This window comes from Carassius gibelio, chromosome B1 (assembly GCF_023724105.1).
Source record: "Carassius gibelio isolate Cgi1373 ecotype wild population from Czech Republic chromosome B1, carGib1.2-hapl.c, whole genome shotgun sequence".
In the NCBI taxonomy this organism is placed as follows: domain Eukaryota; kingdom Metazoa; phylum Chordata; class Actinopteri; order Cypriniformes; family Cyprinidae; genus Carassius; species Carassius gibelio.
The window spans coordinates 2,142,422-2,165,553 of NC_068396.1; the positions used below are offsets into that span (position 1 = coordinate 2,142,422).

General features: G+C 34.9%; 1 pseudogene; it reads left to right on the forward strand.

Moving 5' to 3' along the window:
- The first annotated feature begins 14,879 nt into the window (after window positions 1-14,879).
- LOC127949274 (junctional adhesion molecule 2A-like) overlaps window positions 14,880-23,132 on the forward strand; it is a 14,265-nt pseudogene continuing 6,012 nt past the window's right edge.

Sequence of the window (23,132 nt, forward strand, 5' to 3'; positions counted from 1 at the left end):
ATATATACAATGTATATTTACATTTATTTATTAATTTAGATGACGCTTTTATAAATATAATATAATAATATAATATAATTTAATATTATTGTACATTTGTTTTATTTAAAAGAGAGCATTCTGTTAATATAATAATTTTATTTATAATATTTTTTACATGTAATATATAATAATATTCGTGTATTTTAAATTGTGTGTATATATATATATATATATATATATATATATATATATATATTATTGTACATTTGTTGTATTTAAAAGGACAGAATTCAGATAATACAGTATTGTATTTATAATTTTTTATATTAATGCATGTAGAATAATAATAATACATTTAAAATGTAACTTTCAGAAATATTTTTATTTAAAGACCAGAATCCTGTTAATGTAATTATTTTGTAATTGGAATAATTCCATACTTATGTAAATATAATAATTTTGAATTTTATATTCCTATAAATGTATTTTTATTAAATTGACATAATTCTGTTAATATAATATTTTTATTTATAATACTTTTACTTTTAATGTAAAATAATAATCATGTATTTTAAATGGTATATTTTTAACATTTATTGTACATTAACATTTTTGTATTAATGTGTATATGATTATAATATTATAAAATGTATTTTTATTTAAAGGTCATAATTGTTAATATTTTTATTTATAATATTTTACAGTAATAATAATATTTTTAATTAGATTTTTTTTAAAGATACTTTTGTTAATGTAATAATTTTTATTTCATTGTATTTACATTAATGTAAAATAATATTATTAAATACTTTTTTTGTTTCTTTGCTGTATTCTTTTTTTGTTGTAAATTTAATTTGAAGAACAGAATTGTTTCTTATAATAATTTTCTATTTAATACTTTTATATTCATGTAAAATAATAACACATAATTATAACAATTATTTTTATTAAAGGAATTCTCGAATTTGTGAAGATTTAAACCAACACACAAAACATACAAAATATTTTTGCAATTTATTTTATTACATTAAATATAAAAAACACCTTGCTATGTGTACCACGTTCACTCTTAACAAGACTAGCATTGCTCTTTTGTCGAAGCATCTGCTAAATTACTTAATGTAGATATTACACAAAAGTCAAGACCTCATTGTTAGCGAGATACAAACCTGCGTGACAACTAGCCCCGGTCTACACACAATCTGGACTAAACATCTTAAAACCTGTTTGCTGTTGTTAAATCAGAAGATATTTCGGTCTCGTCCATCCTCCCAGCGGTCTCTGATTTAAAGCCTTTGTTCACAGTCACACATTTGAGTATTTGTGCTGCTCTGAAGGTGAAATACTTCTCTAGTTCTAGTGTCTGTAGTTGATGTGGGGATAGTTACAGGAAACGCAGAAGGTTTAAGACGAGTCCAGAGACCAGCGCTCTTGAGATGATCTCATCTGTGTGATGTAGTATCAGGGACGGGAGACATGTCTCAGTTTGACTCCAAAACATTTCCCCTCGTATTCAGACCTCATAGCAAAAGTGAAAACAAAGTGCTGTGAAGTGAAAGTTTGATTTCAGAATTTGAGCCAGCGTTTATACTAAGTGGGTTCCTGATGTCAAGAATTCGATGCAAACCCGTGACCTTTTGTGGTTTGCCCACAGCGTGGTTTCACCCTGGACTTTCCAGAAGCAGAAGAGTGATATGCTAGTGCTCTTCTCTCTCCTTCATCACGTATAGACACGCTTACACACGTTCCAGTTCATTCATCATCCGGGATGTTTACTTGTACTGTTGCTTTGGTTGATTCAACTTACAAATTCTAACCAAAACATGGAAATCTAGTCGACTTAATGATTGAATTTCAGTTTAACTCTCGTGTATCAGTTAAAATAAAATACACAAACATCAAAGCATCCAGATATTATATTAAACTCAACTCTTGAAGACTTTGGTCTCTTTTTAAAGTAGACACTTCTTTAAGAAAATATATTAGAATCTTATATGAAATGTATCTTTGCCAAGAAATGCAAAACCAAAGCCTTAAAAAATAAATAAATAAAAAATTATATATATATATATAATTTTTTTTTTTTTTAGAGGATTAAATGCCAGTTTGTGTGCATAAAGTCAATGCTGTTATTTATGGAAACACACACATGATAATTTTATATAACACCTACACAATTATGATTACATTAGACCTTTTTTTGTGTCTGATTGAAGCTGAAAATAGGAAAAAAAGAGTAATGCCAAACCTGAGAAAGTAAAAAAAAAAAAATAAATAAAGTAGTGGAAAAAAAACATGTATATAAACGAATAAAAAAAAATATATATATATTTGAGTGTGAAATATTAAGTCTAATAAAAGTCTAATAAAGTTTAATAAAAACACATTACTGAGAAAAAGTTGTTTGCATTAACACAGACGAAATCATCCAAAAAAAGCTAAAGTGAAAAAGAAAACGCATGTCCCTCAGCTTGCACACGGATTAAGTCTGGGACTTTCTTTATTTGCTGTGCACTATATCTGAAATGAAATAAAGAGAAAGAAGCCCCACTAAGAGAAATTTCCACATCTATCGTTCCTCTAAATGATAACCTGAGCTTGGCAGCTGTGATGAAAGCATCTTACAAGAAACTTTAAATGTCATGCATGCATGAAGAGAGCACATGCAATAGTGTGATGCATTTTCCCCTAACTCTCTCTCTCAGGTTTACTGTGGGTCGCCCACTCCTGTTCGCTTCAGTAAATTTAGATCATCACAGACAGGATGCAGACCTTAACTCTTTCGAGACGCTGGAGCACGTGTAGATTTCTCCGGCTGTTTGATGTACAAATAAAGAGAAAGGAACGTTTTGCACGTTATTCATTTAACTGCACAAAGAGACGCCAGTTAAAATGCAGTTATGGCAACACCCTAGCAACCATATAGCAACGTGTCAATAACAAGACAACTCAAGTCATCTTAGCAACCACTAAAACACCTTAGTAACCACAAACCAGTTTCCAGGCAGTCACATTTTGTCCTGGAAATGTACACGTTTTGTATTTTTACTTTTTTTTTTTTCTTCAATAAAATGTTTTATTATTATTACATTATAACTCCACATTAAATAGATGAAGTGGATTCAGTTCCCATAGGTAAAAGATATATATATATATATATATATATTAGGGATGCACGATATTGGATTTTGGCCGATATTCGATATGCCGATATTTTCAAAATAATTTTGGCCGATGCCGATACCGATATCGATATATATACAAATATATACTGATATATTTAAACTTTAATTTTACTGAAGAGAAATCCATGTATCTCTTCTGTACTGATTCTACCATAAATTTATTATTTTACAAATGTAGACAGACATTCACATCTGAAAAACAGGTCAATTATTTCACTTGGAGAATATCGGTTTGGCTCATCGGCAGAAATATTCATATCGGCCGATACCGATAATGGTCATTTTAAGCTTTTATCGGCCGATACCGATATTGTGCCGATATTATCGTGCATCCCTAATATATATATATATATATATATATATATTTTTTTTTTTTTAATTCTGCTCACTAAGGCTGTATGTATTTGATTAAAAATACAGTATAAATTTTTCAATTTCAAATAACTCTTTTCTATGTTAATATCTATTAAAGTGTAATTTATTTCTGTGATGCAAAGCTGTATTTTCAGCATCATTACTCCATTACTACTTTGTTGAGTTATAAAGGTCTTTACTGACACTTTTGATCAAGTTAATGCGCCCTTGATGAATAAAAATGATAATTCTTGGAAATCAGCTTATTTTCATGATTTCTGAAGATCATGTGACACTGAAGACTGGAGGAATGATGCTGAAAATACAGCGGGGCATCACAGAAATAAATTACACTTTAACACAGATTCACACAGAAAACAGCTGATTTATATAGTAAAAATATTTCATAATTTTTACTGTATTTATGTTTGAATAAATGCAGCCTTGCTGAGCAGAAGAGACTTGTTTCAAAAACGCGATGTATTCAGATCAGATATTAGTGTGTGTTCAGGAGATGGGGTGTGAAAATGTGAATGTTTTCCCTAATGGTGAACTACAGTAAGTACTAGAAACCTTGGGAAGTACCACGACCCACTCGCACAAACACACACTTACCTGACCTTTCTGTTATTACTGATCGAGCATCTCTCGTCCACCTGTCTCTGATCTCATCTCTCCGTCTCTATATGAATGAAAGCTCTTCGTTAATCTCTCTGTTATGTGGTTTTTTTGCTCTGCTTTGAAAAGGGAAGTGACATAATGGTTTATTTATCATGGTTGAACATCTGGATGGGGCTGAAGAATTACTCACCAAATGTGCATGCTTTCCTCTAACACTCAGAATAGTGTTTACCAGCGAAGTGTTTCTCTATCTACGAAGCGTCCTTATTTAGTTTCTTCCAGTCGTCATCCTTACACAGCGCTCGCCCTCCACGCTGACCTGTGATCGCGCTTGGGAAGGATCCTGCGTATTGGAAGTTTTATTCTGACCACATCAATCATATTCGAGCAGTGTAGGCTGTGAATTTCCAGCTTAGGGGCGTCCCCTGTTCCTCCAAACGTCCCCTCCTTCTCCCTCTCGCTCATCGTCTCTCAGCCGCAATAAACGACTCATTTCCCCATCGATCTTAACTGTCTCCTCACCAGAGAGGCACACTTTAGTCACACTTACGTTTGTAGGTCACTGCACTCGGCTCGAAGCATTAAAGCGAGTGTGACAGTAAAAGATACTTTTAAAAGAAATAAATTACAATATTGTATTTCTCTCTAAAAAAGTAACTAATTATGTTACTTAAAAGAGCATGCACACTTTGCAAACACACGGTCTAACAAGTAAAAAAAATGCAACTGTTTGCATCAATCTTTTTAAGTAAGGGTGAGAGTGACGTAATCAGATTACTTTTTTCAAGTAACTACTAAAGTACGGTTTCAAATATGTACTTTTTTCTCATTTATTGATTGTAAACTGTCCTGTGCCGGTGTTCAGGGATGTTACTTTAGTTCTAGATTAAATGTAAACATGCATTAATTCATCTCACTCACAAAAAAATTGATTCTGTGTTCCTCAAAATGAATAAAAACGTTGAAATGCAACTCAGAATATGACGCAAACCTGCAATAATTAAATATGTTAAATAATCAGAACATAATTTATGCATTTAATCCCATTTTATTAATCAGTGTCTTTCCTGCGGAGCTTCGATGATCCAATTTAATCATAATAATAAGCAAAAATTACTCTGGATTAACTAACTTTACCTTCTTTTTTTTATTGCTGAAGAGCATTGAACTTTCTTCTTCTGTGTTTTGTTGTAGAGACATGAATTTACTTTTCCTAATGCCCTATAAGCCCTTATTAGCCATAATATTTTTTTTATATTAAAAATAACAAGGAAGCCCTGCCCAGATTTGAAAAGTAACGCATAAGTATCGTAATGCATTACTTTACGTAAAAAAGTAACTAAGTAACACAATAAGGAAGTAATGCAATATTCAATTTATTAATTTTAAAAATAACTTTTCCCAAAACTGATGACAACTTCTAATTAAATTATGCTTAAAGTAAGAATTCACCCCCCAAAAATTAAATAAGCTGTTTATTTGCTCAACTTCAGGCCATCAAAGATGTTTTTTTTCCTTCAGTAAAAAGATAGCTGAAAGCTAAGATTTTAGCTGAAATCATTGCTCCTTTGTGATTCATGAAATGCAAGTCAATGGCTACTGGCACTTTCAGAGTCAAAAAAAGCATATCAGGCAACACAAAATTAATACTCAAGACCCCTGATGATATATTGAGGTCTTATGGAGCGAAATGATTGGTCTTTGCAAGAAACTAAAAATCTGTAATCTGATTATTTTCCGTAAACTGATTCTTTCAGACAGTTTGTTTCAATGAACTGGTTCAATTCAATAGTTCGTTTTCATAATCACTCAATTATGTAATGTATACACAATTATAAGTCAAGTCACTTTTATTTATAAAGCGCTTTTTAAAATACGGAATGTGTCAAAGCAGCTTTACAGTTTTAAATAGGAAAAATAGTGTGTAATAATACAAAAGGACAACAGTAAACACTCAATTTTAATTAAGGTCAGCTCATCATTGATTCAGTGAAGTCATCATCCAACTCAGTTAAGTTAAGATCAATCAAGTCAACGATATCACTGATAATTATATTATTAAAGCACCCAATAATGATGTGAAACGTAGATGTTTTACATGTCTAAAGCATATAAAGTGAATAAACTAGCTTTTATCAACTCACCTTTAACACTGAGAAACCATAAAAACTCATCTTTCTTTGGTCCGAGTCGAACTGTTGAAGGAATTGAAGCATTGAATCAGTTCATTCATCACAGGATCAGATACGCAACTATTTCAGCTCATTTCCAGTCGCAGTGACTGTCAGGCATCTGAAAGTGAGTTTTGATTAAATAACTTGTAGATCTGTGCTGCTAAAGCCAAGAACTGAGTTAGAAGATTCAGTCTGATCTTGTGAACTGATTCACTTAAAAAAAACAGGTTTTTGTTCGCAAACCAGAAATCACTCTGGATTACAGATAATAATATCATAAATTGTTCAGTTCTTGCACAAACTGATTATTTCGCTTCATAATACCTCAGTATATGACGTCGGGTGCCATGGGTGTTGATTTTGCGTTGCCTGTTAATGTTTTTCCAACTCTCAAAGTGATGTTTCCCATTGACTTACATTCTGTGAACCACCAAGGAACACAGCTTCATCTTCATTACTGTCACCAATAATGCAGAGATTTGAGATTACATTACACACAATATGAAGTTGATGTAATTATCGACATTCTATCATCAGAACATATCAAAATTATGTCTGCAACTAGTTTTAATTAAATCATCAATAACTTATCATTTGCATCCATGCGTTTTATTAAGTAAATGCATTACTTATTAGAGGTGTGACCTTAACAACCTTTTATGTCTAGTGAATGACATTTATACACTTAAGTGTGTAGTAAGTGTCCAACATTATCCAAATATCGTTTAAGCTGCTGTATGTACTTGTTAACGAATAGCATTATTCATAACAAATGGAATTTATGTGACCATGAAGAAACATTGAGCTCATCGGCACAACAGTGAAAGCTAACCCCGTGTTTTACTGATGATATCTCCCAAGGGAAACATGTAAATCATGAAAAGTGACGGCCCTAGTACTGAGCCTTGAGGCACTCCATACTGCACTTGTGATCGATATGATACATCTTCATTCACTGCTACAAACTGATAGCGGTCAGATAAGTATGATTTGAACCATGCTAATGCACTTCCACTAATGCCAGCAAAACTTTCTAGTCTATTCAAGAGAACGTTGTGGTCAATAATGTCGAACACAGCACTAAGATCCGATAACACTAATAGAGAGATACAACCATGCGGTTATCAGCTGAGGTGTTTTTTTTAAATTATATTTACATGAATGTGAGAATGTGTCTGTATTTGGTGTCTTTCAACGTCACTGGAGCGACACGAACAAAACCTTAAGATCAAGATGTTCTCCAGCAACATCCGAGATGATCCATATGGAAGAAGAACATCTGAACAAAGAATCAGATGATCAGTGACACTCATTACAGTACTTACATTTCATTAGTCACATATATGTTATCCCAAGTTAAAACTGAAATCTGTGAGGAACGTTTCCAGCACCTTGTAGCTACGCCATGAAGAATTAAAGCAGATCTGTTTTTGAACAAATTCAATTAGTTTTATTTAATTGTGAAAATGTTCATTTTAAAACAATGGATTAAACTGAATATGAAACTTGCCTAATCCCAGTTTTTAAAAAAGTCCACTTCCATAATGTATTTAAAGTGCCCTATTTCCGTGCACTAATTTTGTACTAAATATACTAACAATTATTATTTAGTACTTCGTTCTGTTGGTCCCTGCCATGTGATTGGTTGATTAGATATTTGCATTAACGAGCAGTTGAAAAGTAATTAATGTGTTAAATTGAAAAGAAGTGATAGCAAAGATTTATATTGTTAGAAAAGATTTAAATAATAAATGCTGTTCTTTTTTAACTTTCTATTCTTCAAAGAATTCTAAAAAATTGTATCACAGTTTCCAAAAAGATATTTGGTAATTTGATGATTCTAATGATAAATCTTTAGATTTATTAGAATGATTCTGAAGATCATGTGACACTACTGAAGAAACGATGATGGAAATTCAGCTTTGCATCACACAAATAAATTATATTTGAAAGGATATTAAAATAGAAACTATTGTTTTATATTGTAATAACATTTAGCAAGATTACTGTTTTTTGTGTTGTTTACAGTTTGAGAGTCAAACTTGTTTTAAATACTAAACAAAGGATACTAATATGAACAGAAGTGATTGATAAAATAAAATGTGCTTCCATATCAAATTCTGAATTGATGAATAGAATTAAGTGAGTTCAGCTTTAGTTTAGTATAAAATGACTCTTGAGTTCGAATCGAATGTGTGTTTACGGCTGTTTTGTGCATTACAGCAGATGACTTCAGAAAACAGCCAATTCTTCATCAAGTTCTCAGTGGTTTGATGAAACTTTCACTTTTTCAACATGAAGAGCTTCAATCCTTTCGTTTATATGTTTTGACACTTATATCCACGTGTGTGTGTGTGTGTGTTTGTGTGTACATCTTATAGGCACATTAAACTTAAATTTCTTTGGACAAAGTTACTTGAAAACTCATAATTTGCAAACCTACTCATATATTAGAGTACACCCCTTTTAACATATTTAATAACATGCTGTTCACCAAGGCAGCTTTTATTTGATCAAAAATATAGTATAAAGTATGAAATATTATTATAATTTAAGATATCTGTTTTTTATGTGAATCTCTATTAAAATATAATTTATTTCTGTGACGTGCTGCAGTATTTTCAACATCATTCCTCCAGTCTTCAGTGTCACATGATCTTCAGAAATCAGAATAATATGATGATTTCCTAAATGAATTAATTATAATTTTCAGGGGAATAGACCGTTTAACCCAGTTAGTTTGGATTGTAAAACAGGTCATCTGAGGTTAAGATGAGAAAAGCTGCGTGAGACAGTCATTTATTGAATAACGTTTTCAATCCCTGATTGACTCATGCCAACTGAATTAATCCCAGCATTATTGATGATTATTGATCAAGTAAAGAACAGTACACAAAAATCAATCATGTACAAAACAAACACTAAGCTGTGTCTTTCATGTTATTAATAATAACACATGATTGATTGCCACCTATCATCATATTGAATGTCAATGCTGTTTTTATTTATAGCTTATATATTAATGTGTAGCTTGTGAAGGAAAATCCCTAATCGTATTTGTACTAATATTTATAAAGAGGCAGCAACTTCCCAGTAACACTTTTGATTTCCTAGATATTTTATAATAGTGAATTATTGATTTCAATCCCCTATAAACAATTTGCATAGGGCGGTTTTTACCAGAGACTTTCCGTTCGTGGGGATTTTTTTATGACTCACCTACTAATATATATACAGTACATGTTCTCTGTTGAGAGAGAGAGACGTCAGACGTCAGACAGCAAGTCGTGATGGGAATATCTCAAAAACACACGGTCTTTTGACTAGAAGCAGCAGAACTCGCTCCGGAGGACTCGCAGGAATACACTTCGACAGCGAGGAAGGAAGTCAGAAAGGTAGATGTGTTTCACAGCTCTGAAGAAAACCACACGCTTCTGCTTCTTCTTCTTCTTCTGCTGCTGTGGCTTCACATTTCCTTCCTGCTCTTTAGGGTTTAATGTCTAAATCAACTAGAGAACTTCAGAAAGCAGTTAAAAACTCTTGCTAGCATTTAACGATCACCCTTCTGAACAGGATTGAGAGGATGCAAACACTCCTGACGAGATTTCTCAGCTTATGAAGTCAGATGCATCAATCCCAAAAGCATTGACTTTTGTTGTTGTTCTCCACAGGTCCAGATCTGGATGTGAGCGCGGCTCTAAAGCGTCCCAGTTCGGGTTTAATGCTAATCGTGATAGGGGTTTGTGCTCCTGAACACCTATGCTGTTAGCATTATACCTGCGCTGGTGACCAAACCTACGGAGGAGCGGTCTACTGTCGTAACCCTGAAGTCAAAGCAAATAAAAGGAACCTTCAACCAATTGTCCTTTGAATTCACTTTCGTTTGCTGGATGTGTGTGTTTTTATAGCAATGCATGAGATCACTTTCCTCTTTGTTTTCCCCCTCAATGAACAGTTGCATGATATTCACGCTTCACCGAACACACGTGCATTTAAATGATATTTCAGCCACGAGTTTAATACTTGTGCCGCTGGTGGGTTAGTGGTTCGAGAGCTCTTCTAGTAATCTGAAAGCTGCAGGTTTGAGTTCTCAGAGATGTGATTCATAAAGTAAGACCCTCGGTTTGTACATCGGTGAAGCACCAGACCTCAGCGGGACAGTCCCTGCAGAAAACACCTTGTCCCCTACAAACAACTATAAATACAGCACACACTCGTAAATAGAAAGCTTCCATTGAAATAGAAATGTCATGGGAGAACTATTCTGGCTTTTTAATGTGAATATATATATATATATATATGCAAAATAACTTTTTGGATGTGGTTTTGTTTTGTTTATATAATATAGGTGTGTGTACTATTATGTGTACACACACACACACACACACACAGCATATATATGGAAAATATTTACATGTAGGATTTATTTATATTCATATAATTTATATCATATATTTAAAATATTTAAATGTAAAGCAATCTTAGATATATTCATGTATATGTGTGTTTTATATCTACATAAATACATATACACAGTACATACAATATTATATAAACAAATATATATATATATATTTTTTTTTTGGGATGCGATTTAATTGTTTGACAGCATTAACCTACCTATTTATATTTTAATTTAATTAATGAAAAATAAAGATGTATTTTACATATTGAATCTTTATATTATGTTAGATAAATTACTTATTTAAGGTTTGTGTATTTTGTTTTATTATTCATTTTTATTGACTGCAGTGATGCAAGAGAAAAAACATTTTTGGAAAATATATATGATTTATTTAAACATGCAATGCAATATCTGATGTTTTTAAATGTTCCCCTGTTTGATATTTTAATAAGTTTAAGTTTAGTAAATTATGAGCTTCTTTTAATCTGTTTATATTTGACTGGAGAATCTGATTCACAAAAAGACTAAATTAGACGAGAAAGCCCTTTTCCAACAGGAGAGTGTACATCTATCATAATGAATACACAATAATAGACTGTAGATGAAATGAAACAGGCTTTAGATGGTGATGAAGTCTTTTAGCGCTTGTTAAACTCAAAGTGGAACGCTAAACGCTCTCAGTCACATCACACGGATGATTTTATCTCTGCAGCCGGAAGCTAGCAGATTTATTTAGCTCTTTTTCCTCTTTACTTTATGTTTAACTGTTTATGTTGTGGAGGATATTTTTGTGTCAGATTTTTCAGCCCCGTGGAGGATCATAATAAACACACAAGTGATTGTACAGTCTGTATAATGTCACAATATCTGATGTTATGATCGATGTAAGGTGTGTTTCTGGAGCTAGGATTGCCAACTTCAGAAAAGGAAATTAATCTAGATCCTCATACGAGTCAAAGTTTGATTAGATTGTTCTTGCTGTTCAGATGGCAGACAACTAAACTTGATTTTGTTGAGGAATTGATTGGATGCAGAAAAATTTATATTTTGAAGAAAATAAAAGATTAAGAAAGTTTTTTTTTTAATAACCACTCATTCACAGTAAGAGAATGAGAATATTTCAGTAGATGAAAACACTCTTCTTCTGTTGAACTACAGCCCAATCCTCCTGTGCGTGTGTGTGTGTGTGTGTGTGTGTGTGTGTGTGTGTGTGTGTGTGTGTGTGTGTGTGTGTGTGTGTGAGTGTGTGTGTATGTGTGTTTGTGTGAGTGTGTGTGTGTGTGTGTGTGTGTGTGTATAATGACATGTGTATGACACAGGTATTACAAGGAGAGGGTTCTTATGAGCACATAACCCATGTCCCCATTTTTCAAAACACTTATAAATCATACAGAATGAGTTTTTTTGAGAAAGTAAAAATGCACAAAGTTTCCTGTGAGGGTTAGGGTTAGGTGTAGGGTTGGTGAAGGGACATAGAATATATAGTTTCTACAGAATAAAAACCATTACACCTATGGGATGAACACACTTTACACAAAAACAAACGTGTGTGTGTGTGAGACTGTTTTGAGTGTTACACACACCTGTATAATGACAGCATCCTGTTCTGACTTTGTGCTGCTTTTTCATTTTCCTCCTGTTTACACCTGAACAAACCCCATCTCTCTCTCACACACACACACTCTCTCTCTCTCTTCAGCGGTGCTGTGGTGTGGAGATCATGTGACGGTGAGTGGAGGTCCTCTAGTGGTCAGCACAGGTCTGGTGTCTCAGAATGAGGTAGTGAGAGCGAGTGTGTGTCCAGCGCAGGGGTCAGTGGCTCTCGCTGCCCCTCAACCTCACCGTATCTTCAGCTCACACTATTACACAATTCATGCAAACACAAGAAGAGCAGAGAAGGATTCCTTGTCTTGTGTGTTGTGCTTTAGTGCTTTAGTAAGGATGTGACTGTATTATTGTCTTGCCGGACTGTAAATGTGTTTTCAGAGACGTCTGTCGGTCTCTTTCTGACTGCTGGAGCACATCATGTTGTGTGTGCATTGTTAGAAGTGTTTGCGTTCTGGTTTAATCACATTTGTGCAACAGCCAGAGCATGTGGATCCATCTCTGCATCTGCTGCGTTTAAACCCTCGGAGGATTCGGAGTGTGTGTGTGTGTGTGTGTGGGAAAGTTTGATGTGTGTGAGTGTGTGTTAAATAAGCAGTCAGCACTTTGTCAGGCTGAAGACAAAGACAGTGTTGTAAACGTGAGTGAGACTGTGTCAGGATTATAGCAGCTGCTGCGTCTGTCGCATGCAGACAGGTGTGTGTGTGTGTGTGTGTGTGTGTGTGTGTGTATGTGTGTGTGTGTGTGTGTATGTGTTTGAGTGTGTGTGTGTATGTGTTTGACTGTGGGTGTGTATGTGTTTGTGTGTGTATGTGTTTGTGTGTGTTTGAGTGTGTGTGTGTGTGTGTGTGTGCTGAGTGTGTTTGTGTGAGTGAGTGTGTGTGTGTGAGAGACAGAGATTGTGTGTGTGAGTGAGTATCTGTGTGTGTGATTGTGTATGTGTGTGTTTGAGTGTGTGTGTGTGTTTGTGTGTGAGTATGTGTGAGTGAGTGTCTGTGTGTGTGTTTGAGTGTGTGTGTGTGTGTGCTGAGTGTGTTTGTGTGAGTGAGTGAGTGTGTGTGTGAGACAGAGAGTGTGTGTGTGAGTGAGTGTCTTGTGTGTGTGATTGAGTGTGTGTGTGTTTGCGTGTGAGTGTGTGTGTGTGTGTGTGTGTGTGTGTTTGAGTGTGTGTGTGTGTGTGTGAGTGTGTGTGTGTGTGTGTGTGAGTGTGTGTGTGTGTGTGTGTGTGTGTGTGTGTGTGTGAGTGTGAGTGTGTTTGTTTGAGGGTGTGTGTGTGTGTGTGTGTGTGTAAGTGAGTGTCTGTGTGTGTGTTTGAGTGTGTGTGTGTGTTTGCGTGTGAGAGATAACAGGAAAAAATCTGCATGTAATGTTTATTTTATTACACATAATCTGTTTGCATCTGTAGATATCAAGACACCACATGCACTGATTTATTTTATTGTGCTTTATCTGTGTTTTACGTATTCTTTACTTATCATGTCTCTTCTTTCAGTCTAGAGGAAAGAAAACATCCAAAATACATTGGTTTGGTTTACTGTACTTTGTCTATTTGTGTCTGTAGATCTCAATCTTTAAAGAGTTTTTTTTTTATTTTACAAACAGCAAACTTTACAGTTGTATTCCTCTCTATATCTATATTTGCAGCAGATCTCACATTCATTTACTCTGGTTAGCACTTTGGATCATCTTCATATTCATGATGTGTGTACAGCTGATGTTTCTGGGATTGACTGACCAATCATCTCATCTCATCTCTTCTCATCAGTGTTGCTATAAGACCATTTTTTTTTTATTTTTCTGAGAATTGCAATAGGTTATGTGATTTGTCAATTCAGGATTCTGACTTTTTTCTCAGAATTGCAAGATACAAACTCACAATTTAAAGAAACAGACAGAAATGCGATATAAATGCATAATTCTGAGAATTGCAAGGCTGAGATTTATTATTATTATTATTTATTTTTATTTTTTTTGCAATTCCGAGATTTTTTCTTTCTGAGTTTACTACGAATTTTGAGGAAAAAAGTGAAATATGAGGTAAGTCACATTTTTAAAAATGTAGCCTACATTATAATATATGTTTTTAAAGAATGTATAAAAATGTAACGTGTGTCAATGGCGTATCGTGTTTAACTAAAACTCTACGCTGTTTATGTTTGCAAGGCAACGTAGCGCTTTGCTACAGAACGGCTTCAGACATGCATCATCTATTCAAGAATTTAGATTCGCTTATGATTCAATTATAAATGACCTAACATCAACACATTTTCTTCCGCCAGGTGATACAGTTAATACAGTTAGTCAAGTTGCCAAGCAACGTGGCGCATTAATACACTGAAGCGCGGTCACAGGTGCGTGAGAGCAAAGCTAGGCTCAACCAATCAGAGTTCAGCGCCGGAACTATATTTTTGATAATGACTTTCTATGGCGTAAAAGTTGAATGACATATTTAATTCGCACTACTTTGAACAGGCGTCTTTATATTAGAGTTACTATATCTGCTCTATTGTGTTGGTGAAATGGGAATGTGTGTGTGTGTGTGTGTGTTTGTGCTGTTCCCGCCCACACACACACACACACACACAGACCCGGCTCAGATTCTGTCAGACGCGTGTATTTGAGCTTCTTTCGCGGATTGGTTCTTCTGGACAGTTCCTCGGTTTGTGGATGAGATGTTTGTGTCCGTGGCTTTGCTGGTTTTAATTCAGAGTAAGTGTTTTGTTCATCTGATCTTCTTAAAGTCTCATGATCTCCTTTAGAGACTGAGATGAGATGCTCTCAGTACTTTCTGCAGTTAAATACTACATAAATCATCTGTTCATCCGTGCAAATCAATATCTGTATTAGGATCAAACTAAATAGGCCTACCGTTTTTGTATAACCGTTTTTTTTTGTCAGTTTTTTTTAATATTTTATTCATCTTAGTTTTTCTACGTTTAGTTACATTGAAGGTTCCAAAAACTAATGGAAAACCTAATAAAATATTAATAACAATTCCTTCCTTCCAATGCTTTGAAATTTTCTATTTGATAATTCATAAAAATGTAAAATATGTATCATGGATTTTTCTTTAATGAATAGTTTTTTTTTCCTTCTATGAGTTTTGGGAAGCCTGTAGATCTCTGAAATATTTAGACATTCTATTTTAATATTTTTTATGTAATTTCAGTATATTTTATTTTTTATTTTATGTCTATGTAGTTTTTCTTCATTTTTGTTTCATTGACAGTTTTAGTTATTTTGGAAGATCAAGTTCAACCAAATTAAACTGAGAAATATTGGTCAACTTATCTGTTTCTACAGCTCTCTCTCTCTCTCTCTCTCTCTCTCTCTCTCTCTCTTCCTCTCTCTCTCTCTCCATGGGTCAAGCGTTCAGAAGTGCAGACACAATAGATGCTGTGGTGTTTGTTGTGTATCCAGGAGGCAGATGCTGGTGTTTGTGAGGAATGTGTGTGTGTGTGATGCTTCAGATGTGCAGCGTGTCTCTGCTTCTGCATCTGTTGATTCTGGCTGAGTTTGACACTGCGTTTCACTCTAACTCTCTCTCTCTCTCTCTCTCTCTCTCTCTCTCTCTCTCTCTCTGTGTGTGTGTGTGTGTGTTTTGGATGAGGTTGTCTGTACCAGCTGTTTCAGGCAGGGTCCCACACACACACACACACACACACACACACACACACACAGAGGGTCTTTGTTCTGTCAGGGTCTCTTGTGCTCCACAAACACTCAACACTATTTTTTCAGACATTCATACAACATTTAAATCAGAGTGGTTGTAGTTTTTGTAAATCTATCTCTTTAATTTGGAATCAGAATGAGCTTTATTAAATCTCTATTTATTTATTAACACTTTATTTTAACCAATTAAAGAACATACTTGCCTTGTATTTCACCCCAAAATGACAAGAAATAAACTTTTTTTTAATTAATATTTTTAATTAGCTTTATAGTTTGGTTTTAGTTTTATTTTCTTTTGGATTTTAATTTTAATAATATGCTATTTTTTTTAATTCAGTTTTATTAATTTAGAGCAACATCTTTGCAAAAAAAAGTATTCTGTGTTTTATTTCGTTTCAGCTAATGTTTATTTTATTTTAAGCAATAATAATGTTTTTTTTTTTTCTGGAAAGAAAGACTGTACAAGAAATAAATTGTGTTCTTGCATAATATATAATTTATGCAAAAATTCTAGCATTGAAGTCTTACTGTATGGCTAACTGTACTACAAATGAGAAAAGATTAATATTTATTATTATTTCTAGACATAATATTTATTACGTAATGCATAATATAAAATATATCATTATTTATTTTAATTTTAAAATGAAAGGCTATATTACAGTAAGTCTTGATATGCTGCAGTAATTACAGATTATATTTATTATAATTAATAAAAACTGATCCATTGTTCCATTTTCTTTATGCAGTTTATTTGTTGTGGTTGTAGTTTATCATGATGAAATATGATTCAGCCGGTGTATCTGTATGAGTCTGAATCAACGAGCGAGTGTGTTTATGTGCTGACTCAGCTGTGTGTGTGTGTATGTGTGTGTGTGTGCGGTCAGCTCGTCTTATCAGACTGGACACAGTGTTTTCATGTGCGTGGTTGATTCCCGTCAGCACACAATGCGTCTCTCCATCCCTCCTGAAACAGACACCGAGGGAGAGGTGATAAGACGTCAGGTACAAGGTCGAGCTCGCCGATAAGATGCAGCTAGAAATCAGACCCTGCCATTATTTACTCTCACTCACATCCTTCCAACCCGCATGACTTTGTTTCTTCAGTGACACACAAAAGGAGACGCTAGCAGCTTTTGAGGTTTGATAAGATGAGAATATCCCGTCCTGTTTCATACTCCACAACTGGAATAATACAGATGTGAAGGAACATCAGCATTCCTTCTGTGTGATGGATGGATGTTTGAACAGAGACATGAGCAGTAAAACACTCGTGTGCTGACAGAAGCCTTTCAGACACACCTGTTAATGTACACTAAGAAACAGATGTCATTTAATTAAAATATTACATTTTGAAAAATTACAAATGTTGCTTTGGAATTAAATAAAACAAGTTCAAGTACTAAAAAAAAAAAGTACTAAGGTTAAATAAAAATACATTAAAGCTAAATGAAATATTTAAAAACACAAAAAGTCCTTCATTTAAACTAAAATTAAAATGAAAGCTAAAAATATAATATCACTTCTGTTAATATAATATGATATACAAACTGTTAAGCTGTTAAAATCAGGTTTAATTTAGTTGAAATAAAATATAAATAGTAAATAAAAAAATTACAAATGTTGCCTTGGAATTAAATAAAATAAGTTTAAGTACTAGATAAGAAAAAAAAGCTAAGTGAAATATTTAATTTATATATATATATATATATATATATATATATATATATATATATTATACATAATATATAGTGAAATAAATAATTGTAATTCTTAAAATTTAAATAAAAACTTAAATACTAGTGCATAAAAAGTAGCATTGAACATCCATGAGTTTTCACTACTATGAAGTTCTTAAAATATCCATGTAAATGCACTTTAAAGTACTATTCATGGAAATCTAACATACAGATATAAAGAATACAAGATACAGCATTTTCGTTAATAAATGATGTGGTTTGTGAGGTTTTGTGTGTTTTGTTCAGTTCAGGGTTTTTGTGATTTCTTGAGACTAAAAGCATCAGGACACATAAATGATCTCTAGATCCCTGTTTCATTGTGATCCGTCTCGTGTTTTGATTGGTGCTTCCTTTAAACAATAAAACAATGACAAATGGAGCACTGTAATCAGCAACAGTCCTGTTTTAATGATTTTGTCTGTCAGGAAAACACAATTCTAAGAAGTGTTTTGGATGCTCAGTTTCCACGCACGTCATTATCAGTAACTGGAAATTTAACAAGGAATTACTCACTAATTAATCTAGACAATCTGAAAGTGATTCATATGAATGAGAAAGAAGAGGAAGCTGGGCACCTCATCTTTTAAAAGTCATCGCAACACACATCTGGTCTGGAAAACTACTTTAGTTTGGTCACTCGTGTCGTGAACTTGATCTCTATGGCTTGTGTTCTTCATTATTGCTGTTTTAATCTAACGATGCGTGAGCCAAAACAGGAAGGCCAACAATGACTGTCATGTTTTTCAGGAAGGGACACACCTGCTTCCTTTTCCTGTAAGAAAATCAGAATCCAACTTTAGCCGCAAACGCACACGCAAACAGAAGCTGCACCTTTGTTTCTGCTCTCTACAGAATTATATCTGTTATGTTTAGAAACCCATATTGTGCTTGTTCATCCCACTGGGAGTCTGCAAACACAATCGTTGAGCCACCAGAGTGCTGTGCGTTGTTCACTACAGTGAGAGTTTCACTCTTCAGTTAGTAACCATGTATGTTTCAATCCCGTCAGGTTTCAGGAGCGCCATTCGACTGAGACTGTGGTACTGTCAGTCATTGAAACACTGCGGATTGCGAAAGCTGATTCCAAATCATCGGTTCTTACTGGGAATTCCACTTCGCTGGTTTGAATCCTATTTTACTGATAGGTATTTCAGGGTGGCTTGGGGAGGGGAAGTATCCAAAGCACATCAGCTGGTCACTGGGGTTCCTCAGGGATCGGTTCTAGGACCCCTCGTCTTCTCCATATACACGACATCACTGGTTCCAATCATACATGCACATGGATTCTCATACCATTACTATGCTAATGACACACAGCTTTATCTTTAATTCAACCAGGTGATCCAACAGTAGCTGCACGGATCTCAGGCTGCAATCTCGGCATGGATGAAAGAACATCACCTACAGCTCAACCTGGCAAAGACTGAGCTTCTTGTCTTGTCTGTTTCAGGTGCGACCGTCGTCCCTGTCACTGTCACCAGCCGCAGTCCTGGAGTGGAAGTGCGTGAGTTCTCAGGTGAGTGTGTGTGTGTGTGTGTGTGTTTGCATCATCATGGAGACATCCGTCAGATGATGTGCTGTAACTTCATCACATCTGCTGTTCTCCACAGATGCTGTGCTCTCCTGTGAGTTCAGTACAGAAAACGATAAGAATCCTCGCATCGAGTGGAAGAAGATCGACAAGCATGTGGCCCTTGTTTATTTTGAGAGCCATTTTACAGGTAACCAACGCTTATATTATATAACAGGTAACGACCTATCAAATAAGAAATAAAGTTATTAACTGCTTAGCAACCATATAGCAATATGACACTGCTATCACATCCCAGAGCAGGTGACGATTCCTACAGTTAGAATAACGAGGAACCACATGGTTTTATAAAACGTAGTGGAGTAAATAGAATATTATGCTATAAAAGCCAGTTTCTGCTATTGAATAAAAAATAAAAAAGGTAATTCCTACTTTTCATCTCAGAATTGCATGATAAAAAACTTGCAATTGTAAGAAGATAGTCCTTTTTACCCCTTAGGACTGGACTTTACACTGTAGCTCACAATGGCAAGTTTATATCTCGCTCTTCTGAAAAAAGTGAAAATTGTGCAAAAAAAGTCAGAATTGGCAGATATAAACTCAATTGTGCAAAAAGGTCAAAATTGCAATATATTAACTCGTAATTGCGCAAAAAAGTTAGATTTGTAAGATATAAACTCAATTGTGCAAAAATGTCAGAATTGTCAAAATAAACTAATTTGTGTGAAAAAGGTTATAACTGAGAGATGCAAGGCAAGGCAAGTTTATTTATATAGCACATTTCGTACACAATTGTAATTCAAAGTGCTTTACATAAAATAAAGTAAAATAATCATGAAGAAAAATAATTAAAAAATAAAACAAGCAATTTAAAAACTTTGAAAATGATTTTAAAAAATACATATTTAAAATGAATTTAAGTCTTTTGAAATATAAAATGATTTGACATAAAATACAGTGAATATGTAAAAAAACAGTGTAATCAGTTCGGACATCGCACAGTGCTCATTCAATAAATGCACAACTAAAAATGAGTTTTGAGTCTAGATTTAAATGTGACTAGTGTTTTAGCACATCTGATCTCTTCTGGAAGCTGATTCCAACTGCGCGCAGCATAGTAACTAAAGGAGGACTCCCCTTGTTTTGTGTGAACCCTTGGTATTTCTAACTGACTCGATCCTAATGATCTGAGTGCTCTGTTAGGTTTATATTCAGTGAGCATATCTGAAATATATTTTGGTCCTAGGTCATGCAGTGACTTATATACGAGTAAAAGTACTTTTAAATCAATCCTAAATGTAACTGGGAGCCAGTGTAAGGACCTGAGGACTGGTGTGATATGCTCAGATTTTCTGGTTCTAGTCAGAATCCTGGCAGCAGTGTTCTGGATGAGCTGCAGCTGTCTAATGGTCTTTTTGGGAAGGCCAGTGAGGAGCCCATTACAATAGTCCACCCTGCTGGTGATAAAGGCATGAACAAGTTTCTCCAAGTCTTGACTGGAAACAAAACATCTAATTCTTGCAATGTTTTTTTAGACGATAGTATGCTGATTTAGTTACTGCTTTGACATGACTACTGAAACTAAGGTCTGTCTCCAGAATCACACCAAGATTCCTGACTTGATTTTTAGTTGTTTGACCCCTAGAGTCAAGGTATGCATTCACCTTGAACACTTCATCTTTGTTTCCAAATGCAATGACTTCAGTTTTTTCCTTGTTTAACTGAAGAAAGTTCTGGCACATCCAACTATTAATTTCATCAATGCATTGGCAGAGGGAGTCAGTGGAGCTGTAGTCATTTGGAGATAAGGCTAGGTAAATCTGGGTATCATCAGCATAGCTGTGATAGGCAATTTGCTTCTTTCTCATTATTTGACTTAGTGGAAGCATATACAGGCTAAACAAGAGCGGTGCAAGAATTCACCCTTGTGGGACTCCACATGTCATGGACGTCCATTTAGACTTATGCTCTCCTAGACTCACATGATATTCTCTCCCTTCTAAGTATGATCTGAACCATTTGAGTACCATCCCAGAAAGCCCGACCCAGTTTTCCAGCCTCTCTAGTAGTATGCTATGATCGACAGTGTCAAACGCAGCACTGAGATCTAGCAATACCAGCACCGATATTTTGCCAGAGTCAGAATTTAAGCGAATAAAACTACCTTTTCTATAATTTTCTATAATTTTCATAGATATTGGTCTATGGTGTCATCAAGATTGTTCTTTTTCAGGAGGGGCTTAACAACTCATAATTGGTCAGAATTGTTCTGTCCTGTGTTGTTCAGAGTCGCTTCAAGACCGTGCAGAGATCAATGGTGCGACTGTGACATTGAAAAAAGTGACTCGGAGTGACGCGGGCACTTACCGCTGTGAGGTCAGCACTCCGAAGGACACCATCACACTGGGGGAGATCAACGTCACGCTGACAGTGCTGGGTAACTCGCGTCTGTCCTGCTGTCTGGCGCTCTGTGTGTTCTGCTGGTGTCTGATGTGTTTGGTGTGGTTTCAGTGCCTCCACACACACCATCATGTGATGTGCCCAGCTCGGCTCTGACGGGCTCTCTGGTGCAGCTGCGCTGTAGGGACCATCAAAGCGTCCCAGCCGCCGTCTACACCTGGTACAAAGACAACCGCGCTCTGCCCATCCATCAGCCCAACGCCACATACACCATCGACGAGAAGACTGGTGTACTGGTGAGTGTGAACACACACACTCATGATTAGGGCTGGGAAAAGAAATCGATGCATCGCGATTCTGAGATTTTCCAAATGCATCTTTATTCTTTCTCTGCTTGATTCTGAGCTTAGTTTTGAACAGGAGATGGTGTTGCATGCTTTTTAACAGCTGTATTTTGCCTGTTTCAAAATCCTTAAACACACTTGAACCTAAAATAATAATGGAATAATAAAAACATTCTGAGCCGAGGTGAAATTACGTGACTCTTCAGCATTTTTCTTCATGAGCATTTGAGTGTGCAGATGAAAACTATTGTAGAGCGCCATCTACTGTTAAAATTGAGCTCAGAATCAATTCCAAAGAGAATTGTGAAACATTCAGAAGATCTCAGAATTGATTCTGTATTGATTTTGTTGCAGCCCTATCCACGACATGAATGTTTAATCTAATTTACACCAAGACTCAACACTAACCCTATATTCACACCTGGGGGCTTTTTTTTTGAAGCTGCTAGTGTCTGTTTTACAGTATAATCCTGTGGAGTAAAGTCCTGAGCGCTCACTTCCGTTTATTGAATATAGAATATATAAGCACACACATCAAAATATTAATGTAAAAGCAAATCAAGCATTTTCTGAAAATATCTCTGTTTTTAAACTTCAATTCAAAATTAAATTCTTTTTATTAAAAAATGGAATTGAAGTAAAAAATACAACATAAGAGCATGAATAAGAGCCACAGAGCCACCTATTCTGACTTATGAACATTATGTAGTTTCTTCCTTACAGTAAAATCTGAACTCATAAACACTGAATGCACTACATTTGAAAGGAGGAATGTGTGTTGAAAGGCAAATAAATAATAATCATAGAAGCACTGAACAATCATGTGACTAATAGTTATGTGTCATTTGATTAACCAGTCATGATTACTATACTGATTCAATTCACTGACTGAATCAAGAATCAGTCTCAGTGATTCAGGAGTCCAGACCTGAAGTGGTTGTTTATTCTCAGCCAGCTGAAGATGATGATGATGATGTGTGCGTTTGACTGTTCTTCTCTGATGTTGGTGTCAGATGTTCCAGAAGGTCAGCAGAGCTGATACAGGTCAATATCACTGTGAGGCCAAAAACAGGGTGGGACCTGGAAAGAGCTGCTCGGGGACACGCATGCAGATTGG